We start from the raw sequence: 23,617 nt of genomic DNA, 5'->3' as shown, positions 1-23,617 counted from the left end.
TGTAAAGGATAGGAGACATATCTCTCTCCTGCCCTGAGGGGTTTGCACATGCTTAACAAAAAATATTATAGATGTCAGGCCAGGCGCAGTGGGTCATGCCTGTAATCCCAGCACTTTGGGAGGCCAAGGCGGGTGGATCACTTGAGGACAGGAGCTCGAGGCCAGCCTAGCCAACATGGTGAAACTCCGTGTCAACCAAAATATATAAAACAAAAAATTAGCCTGGAGTGGTGGTGCATGTCTGAGGTCCCAGCTACTTGGGAGGCTGAGGTGGGAGAACTGCTTGAACACAGGAGGCGGAGGTTGCAGTGAGCTGAGATCACACCACTGCACCACTATACTCCAGCCTGGGTGACAGGGTGAAACCTTGTCTCAAAAAACAAATTACACACACACACACAGACACACATGCACATACATACATAATAGATGTCAGTATAAGGATAGAGAGTGCTAAATGAGTTTGGAGAAAGGAAATGTCTCACAGAAAAAATCAGAGAAGGCCTCAAACATAAAATGACCAACTCTCACTAATTCCTGGGTAAGAATGCAAAATGGTACAGTCACTTTGGAAAATAATCTGGCATTTTCTTATAAAACTAATCAAATTATTTTCATACAATCCAGTAATCATGCTCCTTGGTATTTACCCAAAAGGGGCTGAAAACATATTAACACAGAAAAACCTACACACAAACATTTATAGCAGCTTTATTAATAATTGCCAAAATTTGCAAGCAACCAAGATGTCCTTCAATAGGTGAATGGCTAAATAAACTAGATACATTTTTTAATGGGTTATTATTCTGTGCTAAAAAAATGAGCTATCAAGCCATGAAAAGATATGGAGGAAACTTAAATGCATATTATGTAGTGAAAGAAGCCAATAAGAAAAGGCTACATAGTATATAATTTCAACCACGTGACATTTTGGAAAAGCAAAACTATAGAGACAGTAAAAATATCAGTGGTTGTTAGGAATTGCGAGGGAAGGAATGAGCAGGTGAACATAGAGAATTTTTAGGGTGGTGAAATTATTCCATATGATTCCACAGTGGTGGATACATGTCCTTATTTACTTGTCTAAACCCATAGAACACAATCCACCTGAGAGTGAATCCAAACGGACTTTGGGTGACAATGATGTGTCAATATAGGTTCATCAGTGATAGCAAATGTGCCACTCTGGTACGGGATGTTGATAATCGGGGAAGCTATGCGTGGTCTGTTTCAGGCACAGGGGGGTCGGGGGAAAGAGAATATGGGAAATTCCTGTACCTTTCACTCAATTTTGCTGTGAATATAAAATTTCTCTGAAAAATAATCTATTGTCAAATAAAACTATTAAAAAAAACCTGGGTATTACATGTTTGAAAAGGCAGAGGAAGGGAATACTAGGGGCAGGAGAAGGAGGAAGAACATTTGAGATAAAAGGATAAGTGCTTGTTGTTTCACAAGCGAAAAAATGTCTTAATTCCAGAATTCAGTTTCCATCATAAAAGTATGGGATTTCAATCAGATGAGATAATTTTATTAGGGTTTCAGAAATATATTTATTCTATGAGGTATCTCAATAAAACCAAGGTTTGATATAGATAAATTTCAAAAATTTTAAATTTCCCTATCACATAAATTTACCATTATTTTGTCTAATCAGATCACTTCAATTTTTAGAGAATTGCATTTTATCATCTATATTTGATAAACATTGACTTATTTGATACAATAAATTTACATAGGTAAAGGTGGGAGGTAGGCATGTGCTTATTTCAGTGAGAGAGATTATGCTAACAAACTATTAAATAAATGATCCTTATCTATTAAAGTTAAAAAATTAACTGTATTATATATATAAATTTCTTTTATATGCATGCATCCGTTTGTCTTCCAAAAACATTTAGTTTGTTCCTAATGAGTTCCACATATTTCATTTACATTTTTTAGGAAGATGTTAATTTAAAAAAAAGGCTGTAAGTCCACCACACCAAATAATCTTATTTTCAAATAAATTTTAAAATAATATTTTGGTAATTTTCAAACATGGTATCTTTCATGTGAGCTTTAAAATCGTATTACAACTCAAATAGAAATTTTATTAAAATAACACTATATATATTATATACATACACACAACAATGTAAACTGGAAAATTTTAAACATTTCACAACATTAAGGCTTTTCATTCAGAAATATTCCATCCTCATTTTATGTACATTAATACTATTTTATCTTTGATTTTTCATATAAGTCCTTCGCCCTTCCAATTGAATTTAGTGCAAAGTATATATAGTTTGGTATTATGAACAGAATATTTCCCATTTTCCTTCTAAATTATTTTTATACCTGTGATTAATGATTACACCATATCACATTTTCTTAAACATTTCAATTATGAGTTTTTATTTTCTACATATTAAATTATAGCATCTGTAAAAATATTATCATTTTATTTCTTTTCCAAATTTTAAGCAACTAATTATACTATGTATGCATTTGCTTCCCAGGTAACTGAAGATTCAAATGAAGTTGCAAGAAATATTACAGAGAAATTCTGCGTACCCTTCATTCAATTTCTCTCAATGACAAGTAACATCCTGCATAATAATATTACGAAAAGAAACTGACGTTGATATACTCCACCAACCTTACTCAGATTTCCCCAGTTTTACATGTATTCATTTATTCACGTGCATTCTCGAGTGTTTAGTTCTATGCAATTGCGTCACAGGTGACCAGCACCACAGTCAAGAACAGTTCCATCACTAGGATCTCTTCTGCTACTCTTTTATTAATAGTCCCCCACTCAATCCCTTGGCAACCAACTCTATTCTCGATTTTTAAAATTTTGTAATTTTAAGAATGCTATATAATCAGAATCATACCATACCTAAGCTTTTGGACTGGCTTTTATCACTCAGAATAATTCCCTTGAGATCCATTCAAGTTGTTGAATGTATCAATAATCTATTCCTTTTGATGGCTGAGTAATATTCCAGGGTATTGATAGACCATTCTTTAACTCTTCACTCATTGAAGAACATTTGAGTTACTGTTATTTCTGGTTTGGGGATATTATAAATAAAGTTACCATAAATATTTGTTTATAGATTTTTGTACAAACATAAATTTTCTTTTCTCCAAGACAAATGCCCAAATATGCAGTTGCTGGGTCAAATGTAAACACATTACAGTTTTATTTAAAAATTCCGTATGCTTTTTTACAGTAGTTTTACCATTTTACATTCTCACCAGCAATGTATAAATGATCCAGTTTCTCTGCATCTTTGGCAGCATTTGATGGCATTTAAAAAATGGCTATTCTTATATATGTGTAGTGATATCCCCTTGTGGTTTAATTTGCATTTCGCTAATAGCTAATGAGGTTGAACATCATTTAATGTGCTTATTTATGATCCCCATACAGTCTTCAGTGAAATATCTGTTCATATCATTCGTCCATTTTCTAACTGAATTATTTTGTTGGTGTGTTTGTTTAATGCTGTGTTTGAAGAGTTCTTCGTCTATTCTAAATACAAATGCTTTGTCAGATATGTGAATTTCAAATATTTCCCTCCAGTCTGTAACTTGTCTTTTCACCCTCTTTAGAAAATGCTTTGTGGAGAAAAAGGTATCAATATTTATGAGGTCCAGGTAATCAATTTTTCCTTTTATGAATCATGCTTTTGCTGTCAAGTCTAACAATGTTTCACCTATTTCTTGGTCTTGAAACTTTCTCCTATGGCTTTTTCCTAAAAATTGTTATAGTTTTATTTCACATATTAGTCCCTGCTCTATTTTGAGTTACTTTTTGTATATGTTCACACATGGCATGAGGCTTAATATGAAGTTTTGTTTGTTTACTGGTTTATTTTGTTTTGTGTCGATGGATGACTAATTGTTCCAACTTCGTTTTTGAAAAGCATTTGTTTAATTCTAATGAATTATTTCATTAGCTTGAATGTGAAAAATGATATTGAGCTGGGCAAGGTGGCTCATGTTTATAATCCCAGCTGTTTGGGAGGCTGAGGCAGGAGGATCAGTTGAGTTTAGGAGTTAGTTCAAGGTTAGGGTGAGCTGTGACTGTGCCACTGCGCCACTGCACTCCAGCCTGGGCAAGAGAGTGAGACCTAACCCCTAAAACTAAAAAAATTTAATTTATTTTTTAAAACACAATGTTGAATGATCATAGTGTCAGCGACATTCCTGTCTTTTTTCCATTATGAAATAATCATTATTTCTTTCCAGACTCTTTTATATAAACATGTTTCTCCTTTAACACATTGATATAAAAATTACATAAATACAATCTCCTGTTTACAACCACCCTATGTCTGTAACAAAATCCAACCAACCATGTTGAATTCTTATTTTTATACTATTAGATTAATAGGTTAAACTTTTATTTAAATGTTTACATCTATGTTAACAGATAAAATACACAGTCCTTTGTTTTCCATTCTGTATTATATTGATCACTTATCACATTAACACATTTATTCAATATTTTTGAAGTTGTATTTATTTTCTGTGTTCTGGAATAGTTTAATAATTTTAATAATAAGAATATTTTTAAACTCCAATTGCTCCTGGAACTTATTCTAAAACCAACCCTTCAAAGAAATTCGAATAACTATAAATAAATCTTCTGTTTAAACAATAATGAGAAAGAGATATTATGTAATTTAACAATTCATTTATTTGGCTTTATTCAATACTGAGAAAACTATATACTTCATTCATTTCTTTGTTTTTTTCTTCTGTATTGCTTTCTTTGTTCCTTTCCTTAAATTTTCCTTAGCTGCCTACCCTGAGGTCTCTTGAATTTTTCATTCCTAGAATAAAGACTCCTTCCTTATACATATAATGAATAACTAAGCTTCTCTTTTAATAGTCTCCAAGGCTAACTTCCATCCTTTATCTTTTTTTTTTTTTATGAGCAGGCTCCCCCTGTCTCATTGTAATCATTTGGGATGTTCATCCTTTGCCACCAATCCTCTCTTTTCTGAATGTCCCCCAAACCCTACTGGGTATTAGTATCCTCATTTCACAGAGAAACAGGCTCAGCAGTGCTGACAAAGACCACATAACTAGTAATTGGCAGAGCTGAAACTTGAACCTGCATCTCTCTGACTTTAGGTTTTCTTCATTAAGCTATACTGCCTCCCAAAAATAAGTTTTCTTTCCTTTTGTCTTTAATAATGTATTAATAGCATCTTTTCACAAGACAATATACAATCTTACAAAAATATTTTAGGAATATTCTCATTGCCTTTTAGCCACGAGAACCCTTCTTCCAACTAAAATCCAACTCCATAGTGTAAGCCCCTCTGGACCTTATTAGCATCCCATTCTGCCTCAACTTGCCCAGGAAGGTAATAGCATATTCTCTTTTCTCAGAGAGAGAAATGTCACAGCATTCACTAAAATAAAGGAATTTTTTTTTTGCTTTCTTCAAGACAATTGTCTGCAATACGTCTTAAATTCCAAGCTTACCCTCTGCTCATTGTTACAGGCAATTTGTAGTTACAACGGAACTCAGTCATCAACAAACATTTATTACTCACATTGCAACCTAATTTAGCAGGAACTTAATTTATGTTAGAATCAGATCCAGGGAGAATCACCTAGAGAAATCTTACTATTTGATACACTTAAATAATTTTCTCTTTATTTTTACCTAGCAAACAGAGAAACCTGAATATCAATCATTCATCTCAATCACTCACACTGAACAATGAGAAGGTGGCTCAGAAAAAAAATTAGATTGTAAATCATTTTGAGACACTCTTTCATGTAAAGCTCCCTTCTTATTAATCTTTAGAGAAAGAAATTCTAAAATCAATACTTAGTCCCTAATGTAAAGAAAATATTGCTAAAATTTAATATTCACCTCTCATAGGCTGTTCTACTTACTAGCAAGGTATTTGAGAATATATCTCATCTCTAGTGATTCTGTAACAAAATATAAGGCACAATTTTATATATATATATAATATATATATATATAGAGAGAGAGAGTATACATGTATGAAAGTCTGAAAACCTACTATATGTTAATAGTTGCTATTAAAAGTGTAAATATTTGTTAACCCTATCAGATACTATAATTATGAATAGCGACACAAAAATCCAAATAAATACATGGTTTAACAATTCACAAGTATTTAGAGACCTGGAAACAGAATCCTTATTGGTTAAATAGTTACAAGGTATTGTAGAATCTTAAGTAAAAAGTTCAGCTTTGACAATATGAATGTGGCAACAGAACTGAAGTTGAATAATCACGCCATATTCTTTTCTCTGCTCTATTTAGTCCTTTAAGATCATAGACTGCTATGGGTATTTCTGTTCTTTCTTCCAAAAATCCAATCTTGCTTTTAAATGGCCTTTTGAAATGAGTTGGCTGCATAATCTTAGAAGAAAAAAGAGAAAGTTCTTCAGCATTCAACTGAAGAAAAGCTAATTTATGACTTTAAGTTCTTGGTTCCCCTTTGCTGAAAATAATTGTGTTAGTTTTATCTAGTTTATTCTTGATATCAGAGGTTCAGAAGTATTTCTTTAATTTAAATCCTATTCAAAATAACTTCCTATTAAAACAGAAATAGAAAGAAAAATCTAATCAAGTAGTTATTTAAAATTTCCCACAAGAACAAGCCATTTTCCTTTCTAATCACGTGATTCTCCCTTAGCTGGGTTTTCCCAGTACCACCATCTCCATTCCCAGGGCTATAGTTTAAATATTTATTTTTAATCATTTTCTTCATTTTCCATGGTTAGTGTCATATGGGATAGTCTTCTAGTGCATTTCCATTTTAAATATTATTGAATAGCTCATTGAAATAACATCACTTCTACCCCTCCTTACACAGCTAGATGAAACTACAGAATGCAAATCACAATAGTCAAGATTAAATTCTAGATTTTTCAAAATATCTGCTGTTAGTTTGTGCATTCTCTGACTTGTCAGCACATCCTAAGATTTTGTTTTAGTACTTAACGTCTGAAATATAAATTCTATTCTTATTTTCTTTTTTTAATATCCGTTCTTTTCTTTCCCTAGGAGGCCATATAAAGCACCTTCACATTGTTCACTTTCAGACAAACAAAAAATATTTTTCATTCTCGTGAAATATCTGTCTCTTTCATAGTTGTTCTCTTTAGCAGAATTGTTTCTACATGTATTCTCAGATTTACCTTTAGAAACACAATAAGAATTTGCTTCTTTGTAGTTATTGGAAAAATACAGTAAAATGTAAAATTCACCCAGAAGTCTCTTTTCAGAAGTGTATTTAAGTATATTGACTTATAAGTTCCAAAATATGAATTGGAAAAAAAAAATAATAATCTATAATTCAAGTTTAGGCAGCAGATGAAATATTGTCTAAATTTATGTCTTTTGAGATCAGGATAAGATCACAAGCCTGTTTTTTAATGTTTCCTAACTTATCACCTAGAAAATGAACAACAGTTTCTTCTTTCCTACTTAAGAAATTTACAGTTTTTAATGTACATTAAAAAATAAATTTAAATAATTAATTTGTATAGTAGTTAATATGGTTTCGCTATGTCCCTACCCAAATCTCGTTTTCAACTACCACAATTCCCACGTGTCATGAGAAGAACCCAGGGGGAGGTGATTGAAATATGGGGGTGGGTCTTTCCTTCACTGATCTCATGATACTGAATGAGTCTCATTAGATCTCACGGTTTTAAAAATGGGAGTTTCCCTGCACAAGCTTTCTTTTTGCCTCCTGCCATCCCCGTAAGATTTGACTTTCTCCTCCCTTTCTTCCAACATGATTGTGAACCCTCCCCAGCCATACAGAACTGTAAGTCCAATAAACCTCTTTCTTTTGTAAATTCCCCAGTCTCGGGTATATCTTTATCAGCAGTGTGAAAATGAACTAATATGGTAGTAGAACAGAAAAAATAAAAAGATATATCCTGGTATATTTTGCATAGATTTTTTGGGTTATGTTTTGTTTTGTGTTTTACATAAAAGAAGACTTACATAGAAATCACCAAGCAAATTACTTAGCTCATTTAATTTCAGCCATTGTCTTTATTATTATTAAAATGTAAAATGTATACGGCCATATAAAGCACCTTCACATTGCTCACTTTCAGACAAACAAAAAATATTTTTCATTCTCTTGAAATATCTGTCTCTTTCATAGTTGTTCTCTTTAGCAGAATTGTTTCTACATGTATTCTCAGATTTACCTTTAGAAACACAATAAGAATTTGCTTCTTTGTAGTTATTGGAAAAATACAGTAAAATGTAAAATTCACCCAGAAGTCTCTTTTCAGAAGTGTATTTAAGTATACTGACTTATAAGTTCCAAAATATGAATTGGAAAAATAATAATCTATAATTCAAGCTCTTTAATGAAGAAAACCTAATAGCTTGTCACTTAGTATTGTGAAGCCTAATTCACCCATTCAAGCAAAAGTCAAAAAGGAAAAGTCAAACAAACTACATCTGTTTTACAGTTCCAGGAAATCACCTTTGTTCTTCTTGGCATACTAGGGATTTCTTTCTACATGTCTTTCTTTTGCCTTTTCTTACTATTTCTTATCTCTTGTTGCAGCAATAACTCGGTTTCTTAAAAAAAACAAAAAACAAAAAACAGAGTCTGGTCCATTCCTGATCAATTCTATTAATTAGAACTACTTTTGGAGTTGCTCTTCCTGAGGAGTATCTTTGTGGTGTTCTCTGTATTTCCTGAATTTGAATGTTGGCCTGCCTTGCTAGATTGGGGAAGTTCTCCTGGATAATATCCTGCAGAGTGTTTTCCAACTTGGTTCCATTCTCCCCGTCACTTTCGGGTACACCAATCAGACGTAGATTTGGTCTTTTCACATAGTCCCATATTTCTTGGAGGCTTTCTTTGTTTCTTTTTACTCTTTTTTCCCTAAATTTCTCTTCTCACCTCAAGAAGAGCAACTCCAAGACACATAACTGTCAGATTCACCAAAGTTGAAATGAAGGAAAAAATCTTAAGGGCAGCCAGAGAGAAAGGTCGGGTTACCCACAAAGGGAAGCCCATCAGACTAACAGCTGATCTCTTGGCAGAAACCCTACAAGCCAGAAGAGAGTGGGGGCCAATACTGAACATTCTTAAAGAAAAGAATGTTCAGCCCAGAATTTCATATCCAGCCAAACCAAGCTTCATAAGTGAAGGAGAAATAAAATCCTTTACAAACAAGCAAATGCTGAGAGATTTTGTCACCACCAGGCCTGCCCTAAAAGAGCTCCTGAAGGAAGCACTAAACATGGAAAGGAACAACCGGTACCAGCCACTGCAAAAACATGCCAAATTGTAAAGACCATCAAGGCTAGGAAGAAACTGCATCAACTAACGAGCAAAATAACCAGCTAATATCATAATGACAGGATCAAATTCACACATAACAATACTAACCTTAAATGTAAATGGGCCAAATGTTTCAATTAAAAGACACAGACTGGAAAATTGGATAGAGTCAAGACCCATCAGTGTGCTGTATTCAGGAGACCCATCTCACATGCAGAGACACACACAGGCTAAAAATAAAGGGATGGAGGAAGATCTACCAAGCAAATGAAAAACAAAAAAAGGCAGGGGTTGCAATCTTAGTGTCTGATAAAACAGACTTTAAACCAGCAAAGATCAAAAGAGACAAAGAAGGCCATTACATAATGGTAAAGGGATCAATTCAACAAGAAGAGCTAACTATCCTAAATATATATGCACCCAATACAGGAGCACCCAGATTGATAAAGCAAGTCCTTAGAGACCTACAAAGAGACTTAGACTCCCACACATTAATGGGAGACTTTAACACCCCACTGTCAACATTCGGCAGATCAACAAGACAGAAAGTTAAAAAGGATATCCAGGAATTGATCGCAGCCCTGCACCAAGCGGACCTAATAGACATCTAAAGAACTCTCCACCCCAAATCAACAGAATATACATTCTTCTCAGCACCACATCACATTTACTCCAAAATTGACCACATAGTTGGAAGCAGAATACTGCTCAGCAAATATAAAAGAACAGAACTGAACAAACTGTCTCTCAGACCACAGTGCTATCAAACTAGAACTCAGGATTAAGAAACTCACTCAAAACTGCTCAGCTACATGGAAACTGAACAACCTGCTCCTGAATGACTACTGGGTACATAGTGAAATGAAGGCAGAAATAAAGATGTTCTTTGAAACCAATGAGAACAAAGACACAACATACCAGAATCTCTGGGACACATTTAAAGCAGTGTGTAGAGGGAAATTTATAGCACTAAATGCCCACAAGAAAAAGAAGGAAAGATCTAAAATAGACACCCTAACAACACAATTAAAAGAACTAGAGAAGCAAAAGCAAACGCATTCAAAAGTTAGCAGAAGGCAAGAAATAACTAAGATCAGAGCAGAACTGAAGGAGATAGAGACATAAAAAACCCTTCAAAAAGTCAATGAATCCAGGAGCTGGTATTCTGAAAAGATTAACAAAATTGACAGACCACTAGCAAGACTAATAAAGAAGAGAGAAGAATCAAATAGATGCAATAAAAAATGATAAAGGGGATATTACCACTGATCCCATAGAAATACAAACTACCATCTGAGAATACTGTAAACACCTCTATGCAAATAAACTAGAAAATCTAGAAGAAATGGATAAATTCCTCGACAAATACACCCTCCCAAGACTAAATCAGGAAGAAGTTGAATCTCTGAATGGACCAATAATAGGCTCTGAAATTGAGGCAATAATTAATAGCCTACCAACCAAAAAAAGTCCAGGACCTGATGGATTCACAGCCGAATTCTACCAGAGGTACAAGGAGGAGCTGGTACTATTCCCTCTGAAACTATTCCAATGAATAGAAAAAGAGGGAATCCTCCCTAACTCATTTTATGAGGTCAGAATCATCCTGATACCGAAGGCTGGCAGAGACACAACAACAACAAAAAAGAGAATTTTAGACCAATATCCCTGAAGAACATTGATGCAAAAATCCTCAATAAAATACTGGTAAACCGAATCCAGCAGCACATCAAAAAGCTTATCCACCATGATCAAGTGGGCTTCATCCCTGGGATGCAAGACTGGTTCAACATATGCAAACCAATAAACATAATCCATCATATAAATAGAACCAAAGACAAAAACCACATGATTATCTCAATAGATGCAGAAAAGGCCTTTGACAAAATTCAACAGCCCTTCATGCTAAAAACTGTCAATAATTTTGGTATTGATGGGACATATCTCAAAATAATAAGAGCTATTTATGACAAACACATAGCCAATATCATACTGAATGGGCAAAAACTGGACGCATTCCCTTTGAAAACAGGCACAAGAAAGGGATGCCCTCTCTCACCACTCCTATTCAACATAGTACTGGAAGTTCTGGCCAAGGCAATCAGGCAGAAGAAAGAAATAAAGGGTATTCAGTTAGGAAAAGAGGAAATCAAATTGTCCCTGTTTGCAGATGACATGATTGTATATTTAGAAAAACCCCATCATCTCAGCCCAAAATCTCCTTAAGCTGATAAGCAACTTCAGCAAAATCTCAGGATATAAAATCAGTGTGCAAAATCACAAGCATTCTTATACACCAATAACAGACAGAGAGCCAAATCATGAGTGAACTCCCATTCACAATTGCTTCAAAGAGAATAAAATACCTAGGAATCCAACTTACAAGGGATGTGAAGGACCTCTTCAAGGAGAACTACAAACCACTGCTCAATGAAATAAAAGAGGACACAAACAAATGGAAGAACATTCCATGCCCTTGGATAGGAAGAATCAATATCATGAAAATGGCCATACTGCTCAAGGTAATTTACAGATTGAATGCCATTCCCATTAAGCTACCAATGACTTTCTTCACAGAATTGGAAAAAACTACTTTAAAGTTCATATGGAACCAAAAAAGAGCCCACATAGCCAAGACAATCCTAAGCCAAAAGAACAAAGCTGGAGGCATCATGCTACCTGACTTCAAACTATACTACAAGGCTACAGTAACCAAAACAGCATGGTACTAGTACCAAAACAGAGATATAGACCAATGGAACAGAACAGAGCCCTCAGAAATAATACCACACATCCACAACTATCTGATCTTTGACAAACCTGACAAAAACAAGAAAGGGGGAAAGGATTCCCTACTTAATAAATGGGAAAACTGGCTAGCCATATGTAGAAAGCTGAAACTGGATCCCTCCTTACACCTTATACAAAAATTAATTCAAGATGGATTAAAGACTTCAATGTTAGACTTAAAACCATAAAAACCCTAGAAGAAAACCTAGGCAATACCATTCAGGACATAGGCATGGGCAAGGACTTCATGTCTAAAACACCAAAAGCAATGGCAACAAAAGCCAAAATTGACAAATGGGATCTAATTAAACTAAAGAGCTTCTGCACAGCAAAAGAAACTACCATCAGAGTGAAGAGGCAACCTACAGAATGGGAGAAAATTTTTGCAATCTACTCATCTGACAAAGGGCTAATATCCAGAATCTACAAAGAACTCAAACAAATTTACAAGAAAAAAACAACCCCAACAAAAAGTGGGCAAAAGATATGAACAAACACTTCTCCAAAGAAGACATTTATGCAGCCAACAGACACATGAAAAAATGCTCATCATCACTGGCCATCAGAAAAATGCAAATCAAAACCACAATGAGATACCATCTCATACCAGTTAGAATGGTGATCATTAAAAAGTCAGGAAACAACAGGTTCTGGAGAGGATGTGGAGAAATAGGAACACTTTTACACTGTTGGTGGGACTGTAAACTAGTTCAACCATTGTGGCAGACAGTGTGGTGATTCCTCAAGGATCTAGAACTACAAATACCATTTGACCATGATCCCATTAGTGGGTACATACCCAAAGGATTATAAATCATGTTGCTAGAAAGACACAATGCACACATATGTTTACTGCAGCACTGTTCACAATAGCAAAGACTTGGAACCAACCCAAATGTCCAACAATGATAGACTGGATTAAGAAAATGTGGCACATATACACAATGGAATACCATGCAGCCACAAAAATGATGAGTTCATATCCTTAGTAGGAACATGGATGAAGCCAGAAACCATCATTCTCAGCAAACTGTCAAAAGGAAAAAAAACCAAACACCGCATGTTCTCACTAATAGTTGGGAATTGAACAATGAAAACGCTTGGACGCAGGAAGGGGAACATCACACACCGGGGCCTGTTGTTGGGTAGGGAGAGGGGGGAGGGATAGCATTAGGAGATATACCTAATGTAAATGACGAGTTAATGGGTGCAGCACACCAACATGGCACATGTATACATATGTAACAAACCTGCACTTTTTGCACATGTACCCTAGAACTTAAAGTAAAATAAAATAAAAAATAAAGAAAGAAAGAACTACTTTTGACTCAGATTATCCCTGTATCTTACAAAGCCTAATAATACATACTCCTTAGTTTCCTGGGTCAGACAATCATCCAGTGAACATTCTTTCCTATATATATCTGAGTATATTTCCAAAATGGGACTTTCATACAGAAAGCCATATTTTAATTATAAATACATTTTTAAAATTCAACATGGGGCAAGTAACTAAATTAAGACCAAACTGTGCCTATATTAAATAGAATGAGGAGGACAGCTGACAAATGAAATATAATTTATTATTTGCTTCTTTTTTCTCACCAAACTCTGCTCTTTTTTCAACAAATATAGAAATAATATTTAGGAAATTCATACTGAATACATAAAACAAAAGCATAAACTGCAAGAAGTTTACCTCCTACAATGCCTTCACCTTCCCTGCAGAGCCCAGCACACTGTAATAAATGTAACCTCTGCTTCTCTGTTCTCAAAAGGGGATGAGCAATGATGCTTCAAAAACAGTGATCAGAGTTAGAAGGTCATATTTTAGTCCTAATTCAACCCTTCACTAGCAGGTATCTCTTTGGTTAGATCACTCCATTCATTTATGCATCATTTTTGGTATTTGCAAAGACCAAGGGTTGGACTAAATCACACTATACCCAGCAGTGTTCTAAGGACTCTAGTGAACTCTTTCAGGACAGAGAAGAGATGAGGGAAGGACAGAGGTTATGTGATTAGACCTCTTCAACCAGAACAGTGCTGCTTTGGCATGTTTGATTCTTTGTATAGAATTTTATTTGAAGCACTACACATACATGCTTGCACACACAAAAAACACATACAAACACACATGATGAGCTGCAAACTAGTTTGCATCTCTTAGGATTCTCGAATTTCTGGTACATTTTATACTAGCTCTTTCATTTTCAGCAATGACTCAAAGTGCTCATCAAATAAGAAATGTACTTTTAGGTTCTGAAGGACTATTATTAAATTTTACCTCAAACTTGTCATCCCTTGAGTACATAAGTCAAGAGCTTTAGGATTTACTCATAGTTTTAATTAGCCAAATTAGTCAATCATTCAAAATGCTAATCATTCTCAAACCTCTTCCTGAGACCTTTTTCAAATGAACATCTCCTGAATATGAGTAAAGAATCTAAATATGAGAAATGTATGAAAACTTTCCACATTTGGAGAAGAACATTTACACACTGTGATACATGCACATGTATACACACACACACCCTGAAATGATGTCATCCTTTTACCCTAAAGTGTTATGGCTCTATAAAGTCATATTTAAGTTCCTCCTTCACATATGTTGCTTGCTTCTATCACATTACCATGACCACATTTTAATTCCTTGTCTTTATTAGCCTACACCAGAGGTTTCTGGTGTATGGTTGTGGACTTCAGGAAGACAGGAGTCACAGAAATCAAAACTGTATTCATAATAACACAAAGACATTATTTTCCTTGTCAATGGGTTGAAATTTTCACTTGTGATGCAAAAGCAATGGTCGATAAAACTCCAGGCACCCTTTCATAAGTCGACCTATGACATCAAACAATTGTCATTATATTCTTTATGGACATATAGCCTCAATTTAAAAATAAACCCAGTTTCAGTTCAGAAGTAGTAAAAAATATTAATTGTACTACATCTTGACTCTCAACATCTTTTTAATATCTGTGTGGTGCAGTATGTCAAAAAATAAAATAACACCAGTGCATATGAAATATGATGGTTATCTCATGGAAAAGCATATGGTCTGTTGCTTGAGTTATGAGCTAAACTCACCACATTGTTTCTCATAGAATATTATTTTTACTGGAAGGAATGAGTAACAAACTACAACGATTCAGATTTAAGTGTCTGACAGATGTTTTTCTTCAAAACAAAGTAAACTTTTTCTTCACAATATCCACAATTGGCTGTATTTGTTACAAACAAAAAAATTCAAGCTTTCAAGCAAGAAAATGAATTTTAGAAAACTGATATTCTCCATCTTGAGTTTGATCATTTCTCAACAATTCTCTAGTGAACTTTTTCTAGTGAAATTCATCATGATTTTTAACAACTGTACAATCAAGTGTCACTAAATGACAGGGGTATGTTCTGAGGAATGTGTCATTAGGCAACTTCATGGTTGTGTGGACATCGTAGAAAGTACTTACACAAACCCAGATGCTAAAGCCTACTGCATATCTATGCTATAAGATACAGCCTATTACTCCTAGGCTACAAACCTGTACTGCCTGTTAGCGTACTGAAAACCATAGGCAATTGTAACACAATGGTAACTATTTGTGTAACTAAACATAGAAAATGCAGAGTTAAAAAACATTATAAATGATAAAAAGAATGGCACACTTGGATAGGGCACTTCAAGAATAGAGCTTGTAGGATTGGAAGTTACTCTGAGTGAGTCAGTAAGTGAGTGGTGAGTGACTGAATGCCTAAGACATTACTGCACACTACTGTAGACTTTATAAGCATTGCACACTTAGTCTACATTAAATGTATAAAAAAATTTTTCTTTCTTTAATAGTAGATTAACCTTAGCTTCCTGTAACTGCTTTACTTTATCAATGTTTTTCATCATTGACACTTTTCTAATAATACTTAGCTTAAAAACACATTTCATAACTGAACACAAATATTTTCCTTCTTTATGTCCTTATTGCATAACCTTTGTCTATTTTAATATTTTTATTTTTAAAAAACAAAGACATAAACACACACACATTAGCCTAGGCCTACACAGGATCAGTATCATCAATATCACTGTCTTTCACCTTCATATCCTATATTCCACTGAAAGGGCTTCAGGGTAAATAACATGCATGGAGCTGACATCTCCTATGATAACCATGCCCTCTTCTGGAATACCTCCTGAAGAACATTTGTGAGGCTGTTATACAGTTAACTTACGTTTTAATAAGTAGAAGGAATGCACTGTAAAATAATAAAAGTGTAGTGTATTAAATACACAATCCAGTAATATAGTAGTCTATTATCATTATTATTATGTACCATATGTAATTCTATGTGATATAATTTTACAGGACAGGCAACGTACTAGGTTTATTTATGCCAGTATCACCAAAAACACCACAGTAATGCATCATGCTATGACCTTACTACGGTTATGTCACTAGGTGATAAGAACTTTACAGCTGAATTACAATCAAATGGGACCACCAATATATATGAAGTCTGTCATTGACCTAAAAGACATTATAATGTGCATGACTGTATAATAAACTCCACTGACATCTGGAAGACCTGCATAACTCAATGAACTAATATTTTACAAATGACCAATTCATATTACAGAAGTAGATGTGGGTAAGAGTCCTTCAACATGTAAGATAGACCAATGGACTTTAATGTAGCAGAGTATTAAAATATTATTCAGATTTTACACTGCAATTAACCTTCAAGCATCTAGCACTTATCTAGTTTTCAAGAAGTAACAGCAAAAAACCTCTACAATTATCTGAAATAGCTATTAACATACATATTCTATTTCTAACTATGTGTCTTTATCAGGTCAGAATTTCTACATGTATCTCAACCAGAACAATGTATTGCAAAAGAATTAACAGAGGAGCACATATGAGAATTCTGCCATCTTCCTCTGAGTTAGACATTAAATACATTTGTAAAAATGTGAAACAATACCATTTATTTTGCTTTTTTGTTTTGAAAAACATAACTTTTCATTTTATGTTATTTATATTTATGTGTAATTGTTTTATTATTGTCATCTTAAATAAATACACATTTTATTTGAAATCTCAGAATTTATTTGCAATGTCTAATTTTACAAATGGTGATATATGCAATTCAAATGCCCCAAAGCATTTTTGGGTCCTCAATACTTTGTTACAGTACACTACACTAAGTTCTACTGAATGTACTTTATTGTGTATTTTACAAGTTTATGTTTTTCCACATTTCAAACTGCCAGGGTTATAATAAATATTATTCAAGTCTCAAAAGATGTTGACTTTCTTTTCTATTTGGTAATATCATCAGCTTTAATAACCTTACTCTATTGTATTATTATTTATTACTTCATTATCAAGAACTTTCACTAAACAATTCTCTGACATTTTTATTGCAAGAGTGGATAACCGGATAAATTTGTCACTGCTCAATACAAGCATACTCATTTTATTGTGCTTTGCTCAATGACACTTTGCAGACATTGTTTTTTACAACTTGAAGGGTTGTGGTAGCCTGTTGTCAAGCAAGCCTATTGACACCATTTTTCTGAGAGGATGCAGTCACTTCATGTCTCTGTGTCAAACTTTGGTAATTCTCACAATTTTTCAAACTTCACTATTATTATATCTGTTACGGTGATCTGTGATCAGGGATCTTTGATGCCACTCTTGTAGTTGTCTTGGGAAGCCACGAACCATGCCCATATAAGAGCATAATGTTGTGTGTGTTCTAACTGTGACATCAACCAATTGATCCCCTGTCTTTCTCTCTCTCTTCAGGCCCCCCTATTCCCTGAGACATAACAATATTGAAATTAGGGCAACAGTAGCCTCTAAGTATTCCAGTGAAAGGAAGAGTAGAATATCTCTCACTTTAAATCCAAAACTAAAAACAATTAAGCTTAGTGAACAAGGCACATCAAAAGCTTAGGTAGGCTGAAAGCTAAGCCTCTTGCTCCCAACAGTTAGCCACAAAAAGTTCTTATGGGAGATTAAAAGTGCTAATCTGGTGAACACACAAATGACAGAAAAACAAAACAGCCTTATTGTTGACGTAAAGAAAGTTTTTGTGTTCTGGATAGAAGATCAAACTAGCCACACCTTTCCCTTAAGCCAAAGCCTAATCTAGAGGAAGGTCCTAACTCTCTTCAATTCTGTGAAGGCTGAGAGAGATGAGAAGGCTACAGAAGAAAACTTTGAAACTAAGAGAGATTGGTTCATAAGCTTTAAGGAAAGACCCTATTTCCATAACATCAAAGTGCAAGGTGAAGCAGCAAGTGCTGATGTAGAAACTACAGCCAGTTATCAAGAAGATGTAGCCAGGATCATTGATGAAGGTGGCTACGCTAAACAAGAGATTTTCAATGTAGACAAAACAGCCTTCTATTGTAAGAAGATACTATCTAGAACTCTCTTTTTTTTGAGATGGAGTCTCGCTCTGTCATCCAGGCTGGAGTGCAATGGTGCCATCTCAGCTCACTGCAACCTTCACCTCCCGGGTTCAAGTGATTCTCCTGCCTCAGCCTCCTGAGTAGCTGGGACTATAGGCACATGCCACCCTGCCTGCCTAATTTTTGTACTTTTAGTAGAGATGGATTTTCATCGTGTTAGCCAGGATGGTCTTGATCTATCTAGGACTTTCATAGCTAGAGAGAAAAAGTCAATGCCTGGTTTCAAAGCTTCAAAGGAGAGGCTGACTCTTCTATTAGGGGCTAACACAGCTGGTGACATTCAGTGGAAGCCAAGGCTCATTTACTATCCTCAAAACCCTAGGGCCCTTAAGAATTATGCTAAAGCTACTCAGCTTGTGCTTTATGAGTGAAACAACAAAGCCTGGCTGACAACACTTGGATACAGCATGGTTTACTAAATATTTTAAATCCACTACTGAGACTTACTACTCATAAAAATATTCCTTTTAAAATATCACTGCTCATTGACAATACACCTGGTTACCCAAGAGCCCCGATGAAGATGTACATCAATATTAATGGTTGTTTTCATGCCTGCTAACACAACATCCATTCTGCAGCCTATGGATCAAGGAGTAATTTTGATTTTCCAATGTTGGTAATTAAGAATTACATTTGGTAAGTCTGCCATAGATACTGATTCTTCTGAAGGATCTGGGCAAAGTGAATTAAAAATCTTCTGGAAAGAATTCACATTTCTAGATGCCATTAAGAACATTTGTGATTTATGTGAAAAGGTCAAAATATCAACATTAACAGGAGTTTGGAAGAAGTTGATTCCAATCAGCAGTGATAACTTTGAGAGGTTCAAGACTTCAGTGCAGGAAATAACTGCAGATGTGGTAGGAGCAGCAAGAGAATTCGAATTAAAAGTGGAAGATGAAGATGAAACTGAACTGCTGCAATCTCAAAATAAAGCTTGAATGAACAAGGATTTTTTTCTTATAGATGAAGAGAAAGGAGCAGTTTCTTGACACGGAATCTACTCCTAGCTAACATGCTGTAAAGACTGTTGACGTGACAACAAAGGATTTAGAATATTACATAAACTTACTTGATAAAGAAGTAGGATTTGAGAGAAGAAACTCCCATTTTGAAAGAAGGTCTATTGTGGAGAAAATGCTCTCAAACAGCAATGCATGCTATGGAGAAAATTTTGTGAAAACAATTGCCAGTTAATGTGGCAAACTTTATTTCTCTCTTATTTTAAGAAATTGTCACAGCCACGCCCACCTTCAGCAACCACTAGCTTGTTCAGTTAGCAGTCACCAACATCAAGGCAAAACCCTCTACCAACAAAAAGATTATGATTTGCAGAAGGCTCAGATCATCAAATAGAATTTTTTAATAATAAAGCAGTTTTTATTTAAGGTCTGTTCATTTTTATAACACATAATGCAACTGCACACTTAATAAACTACAAATACGATAAACTTAACTTTTACATGCAGTGGGAAACCAAAAAAAAATTGTATGATTTGCTTTACTGGAATAGTTGTTTAATTGCAGTGTTCTCAAACTAAACCTGCAATATTACAATGTGTGCCTGAATTTATTGAGAACTTAGTTTGTAATAGAAACTATTATGAATGATATAATAAAGTAGAAAGCAGTGTAGGTGGTAAAGATATAAACCTTATGCTGGGCTTCAAATATAATAAGGAATCCAGGTTTATCACAATAAGAGAGGCAGGAAGTAAAGATTAAGGTAGAGTTGTAAATGGGCTGGCTAAGTGTTTAAGTGCGAAACACAGAGCTAACCTGAAAAGGTATTTTACCCTCTCTGTTTTTTATTTCTCCTAGCCTCCACATCCCACCATAGCCACATTTGCCTCCTAATATTCAAGAAAATATTTGTAAACTAAAAAATCAAGGAAAACAGAATAATCAAACAGAAAACCCCAGCTAACCACAACCTAAAGACTTCAGAGAAGATACACGGTGAATAATAGTGATTTTTCAAAAATAGTTTAAAAGATTCTACCAAAGAAAACACAAGTAGCTACAGCCTACAGCAAGAAATAAAAGCCAACCCAGAAAAGGAAGAAAAATTTGATTATAAGAGGTCGACATTGTAATATTCAAAATGTACACTTTTCAATCAGAAATTGTAAAGCACCCAAAGAAATAAGAAAGTAAAGTTCATTCACAGATGTTAATAGAAACTGCTGCTGGGCAGGCACAGACATTTTACTCAATAGAGAATGACTTTAAATCAATTGTCTTAAATATGCTCACAGAGCTAAAGGAAATGATGAATAAAGAGCTAAAGGAAACCAGAATAACAATGTATGAAAAAAGTAGAAAATATCAATAAAGAGATAAAAAATATTAAACACATATATGCACAGAAATTCTGGAGCTTAAAAGTATAAGAACTTACATACAAACTCAGTAGAAGAATAAAACAGCAGATTTGAGCAGGCAGAAGAAAGAAACAGTGAAAATAATAATAGATCAATTAAAATTACTGGTATAGAAAGCGGAAAGAAAAAAGAATGAAGGAAAATGAGCGAAGCCTAAGACACATTTAAAACACCATCACACATAGCAATATAAAATAATGGAAATCTCAAGAGGAGAGAGAGGAAAAGGGCAGAAAGAGTATTTAAAGAAATGATGGCCAACAACTCGCCGAATTTGGCAAAAGACATGGAACTGTATGTTCAAGAAGTTCAACAAACTCAAAAAAAAAAAAAAACACTAAAAAATGCATTCGGAGACACATGATAATCAAATACTCAGAAATAAGAACAAAGATAGGATCTTGCAAGCAGCAAAAGAAAACCCTCTTGAGATATATATATATATATATATATATATATATATATATATATATATGGAATTCTCAATAAATTTAACAGGAGATTTCTCAGCAATAAATATAAAGACAAGAAGAAGGTGGAACAACATTTTTAAAGAAAAGAGTTTCCTTTCTTTCTTTCGAGATGGGGTTTCACTCTTGTTGCCCAGGCTGGAGTGCAATGGCGCGACCTTAGCTCACTGCAGCCTCTGCCTCCTGGGTTCAAGTGACTCTCCTGCCTCAGCCTCCCAAGGAGCTGGGATTACAGGCTCCCACCACCAGACCCAGCTAATTTTTTGTATTTTTAGTAGAGAGAGGGTTTTGCCACGTTGGCCATGCTGGTCTCAAACTCCTGGCCTCCGGTCATCCTCCCACCTCAGCCTCCCAAAGTGCTGGGATTACAGGTGTGAGCCACTGCTCCCAGCCAAGAACAGAGCTTTCAACCAAAAATTCTATATATAGCAAAATCATCACTCAAATGAAGGAGAAACCAAGATATTCCCTGATAAACAAAAGCTGAGGAAGGCTGAGGGAGTTTGCAATAAGTAGAACTGCCCTCCAAAAATGTCAAAGGGAGTACTTCAGCATGAAGTGGAAAAATATTAGACAATAATTTGAAGCTATATGAAGAAACAAAAAACTTTAGTAATGATAATTCCCTAGGTAGATAGAAAAGGCAGTCTTATTGTATATTTGGCTTGTGAGTCATCTTTATATTTCTTATATCAATATGATTTAAAAGAAAAATGTATAATAATAATTATAAATCTAGATTAATGGTCACACAATATAGATAGATGTAATTTGTGACAAAAACAATATTGTAAGGGTAAAGCTGTATAAAAAGTTTGTGTATGTGATTGAAGATAAGTTAAAATTAATTCAAACTAAATTGTTATAAATTTAAAATATGAATTATGATAACCAACATAACCATAAGAAAAAAAATTTCAAGAGGAAATGAGATCAAAGAAGGACATTATAAAAATAAATTAAACACAAAAGAAGGCAGCATTGAAGGACTTAAAGAAAAAAATATGTATAAGGACAAACAGAAAACAAATGGAACAACAAAACAATGACTTCGTTTTAAGAAATTAAATGTAAATAAATGTAATTCTCCATTCAAAAGGCTGAAAATGGCAGAATGGATTTTTAAAATTCACTTACTTGCTTTCTAAAGATGCAATGCACTGAGGGTAAATGATGTAAAAATATATTCTTTGCAAACCATAATCAAGAAAGAGCAGAATTTGTTATCCTAATATCAGAAAAATTAGACTGTAACTCAAAAATTGTTATGAGAAGAAGTGATACTATATATTGAAAAATGGTCAATAAAGAGACAAAATAATAATCATATATGTATCAAACAATAGAGATGCAAATTATATGCTATGGTTTGAATGATTATATTCCCCTTCCAAATTCATACTGAAATTTAGTCCCCAAAGCAATAGTATTGAGAAGTGTGAACTTTGAGAGGTAATTATTAGGGCCCTACCATTATGAATGAAAAGAATACCCTTATAAAAGAGCTTAGGATTGAAGGGAAGGCTGTCCTTTCCTTCTGTTCCTTCTGCCATGTGAGAATGCAGTGTTCCTTCCCTCTGGAGAGTGCAGCAAAAAGGTGTCATCTTGGAAGCAGAGAGCAGCCCTCTCCAGACACCAGTCCTGCCAGAACCTTGATCTTAGACTTTCCAGCTTGCAGAACTCTGAGAAATAAATTACTATTTTATATATTACCAAGTCTGTGGTATTTTGTTATAGCAGCACAAATGAACTAAGACATTATATGATGTAAACAAGTTTCTAGAAAAACACAAACTACCAAACTTATTCAAGAAGAAATAAAATGCCTGAACAGACTTACAATGAGTAAGTTACAAAATCATTAATCAAAAACCTTCCTAACAATAAAAAGGCTAGAACCTGATGACTTCACTTGTGAATTCTAACATTTAGAAGAATTAACACTCATCTTTCTCAAACTCTTCCCAAAACTGTACAAGAAAAGATTACTACCTCATTCTGTGAGGTTAAAATTATTTTGATATGAAACCTAGACAAAGATAGCACAAGAAAAGAAACCAACAGATCAATATCTCTTATAAATACAGATGCAAAAATCCTTCAAGTATATTAGAAAACTGAATTCTTCAGCATATGAAGAGCCTTATACATCACGAACAAGTGGGCTTTATTCCAGG

The 23,617-nt window shown here is 34.4% G+C and overlaps 1 protein-coding gene across 1 annotated transcript in view; it reads right to left on the bottom strand.

Annotated features, from left to right (window-relative positions):
- Window positions 1-23,617, bottom strand: part of DPP10 (dipeptidyl peptidase like 10) — a 731,390-nt gene that overhangs the window by 542,654 nt on the left and 165,119 nt on the right. The window lies entirely within an intron of this gene.

The sequence above is a fragment of the Nomascus leucogenys genome, chromosome 20 (genome assembly GCF_006542625.1).
Source record: "Nomascus leucogenys isolate Asia chromosome 20, Asia_NLE_v1, whole genome shotgun sequence".
Taxonomy (NCBI): Eukaryota; Metazoa; Chordata; class Mammalia; order Primates; family Hylobatidae; genus Nomascus; species Nomascus leucogenys.
The sequence above is the reverse complement of the archived record's forward strand: the minus strand, read 5'-3'. Positions and strand labels throughout refer to the sequence as shown.